Raw genomic sequence first — 1,476 nt, 5'->3', positions numbered from 1 at the left:
TCATTAACAGAGGTATTTTGACCAACCCTGGTCCGCGTATTTTATAACAGTGAGTTTATTAAAATGGAGAAGAAGAATAACGATTCGTTCGTACCACGTGAGGTGTTTTGATGTGCTTTCTCAGCATCATTAATGAAAGTTTCAACTTATTGCATAAGTAACTTCTTATCAATTCTGTCTAAGACGCAGGGCTCAGCTGGTATTGTGGTTGGGTGAAAACTCGCATCCTCATCTTGGGAAGACACATCCAACTCGCCCAAGCTCAGATAAGAAGAATGCGTTAAAGAGTAGTGCGCCAGACCTTGGAAAGCACATGGCAAAACATACAAGGAATAGTAACAGGATCTTAGCATTATAGGAATCTGAAACTAGACAAGATATTTGCACAAAACGTTATTGTATTATTTGATTTAAGAAAAGCATTATGCTACAAGCAATGATGAAACATTAATCTCAAAAGAGACACAGGACAAATAGTTCCTGGCCCACATATTACTGTATCCATGCCTCCAAGGGCATCATTCCCCTCTCTGATGACGTAGGAGGATAAAGTGGGACCAGATTCACGCCAAATAAAGCGAAACCAATGAAGGACAACTTTTACTTTCTCCTTATAGTTGATCTGTGCGTGTGTGAACGCGAGGGCATCTCTCTGGGGGACGATATATGATTAATAGAGGTAAGATTGATGGTTCTGAGTGTGATAGGATCCGTATCAGTTAATCAGGGCATCTTCTTTTTTTCGCACGGGTTACGTTCAGATCTGCTGTATCCTCGTATGCCCAACGCATAGTTGACCCCAGCCCATTGCATCCACAGTTTCGGTTATATATGCGGCAATGGGTTGCGCTCGGGGAAGAAGCCCTTCTCGGCAAGGATGTCACTAAACTGGCGCTTCCTCCCTTTGGTCTTTTTAGGTAACGCGTCAGTTACCTTGCGTTTGCCCGCCTCGTGTTCTTTAGCTTCTCGTGTCAGCTCCCTTAATTCATTTTCCAACTCTTTTTGGAGGGTAGACTTCCTTCGCCCTGGTCGTGTAGGTTGGTACTGCTTCAATTCCTTTTCCAATACTCTAGACCTTGAGCAGCTCTTATGCGTTGCACCCTCAGGACCAGATGGGAACTGTTTTTCTTCATCCTCCAAAATTAATTTCCTTTTTCTCATCATTCTCCTTCCTTTCAATGGCCCTTCATCCGTGTCAGATTGGCAAGGTTGCGATGCATCCGGGCCAACTTCCCTTTCTCTTTCTTCTTCTTCTTCCAACTCTGCTTCAAGCATCATCGCATAATGCTCCGCTTCATCAATTTCATGTGATGCGTCGGTTGGGTTAAGACGCATCACTTGTTCCTCTTCGACTTGGCCCTGATTCAAACTTGCCAAAATCGCTCAAAAAACTTCTTACTCATCTCTTCAAGCCAATTCTGCAAGTTCTGTGCTATTTCGCTCTGACACAGAACTATCAGAGTTGGGCCTGAGAAG

This window comes from Benincasa hispida, chromosome 9 (genome assembly GCF_009727055.1).
Source record: "Benincasa hispida cultivar B227 chromosome 9, ASM972705v1, whole genome shotgun sequence".
NCBI lineage: Eukaryota > Viridiplantae > Streptophyta > Magnoliopsida > Cucurbitales > Cucurbitaceae > Benincasa > Benincasa hispida.
The sequence above is the reverse complement of the archived record's forward strand: the minus strand, read 5'-3'. Positions refer to the sequence as shown.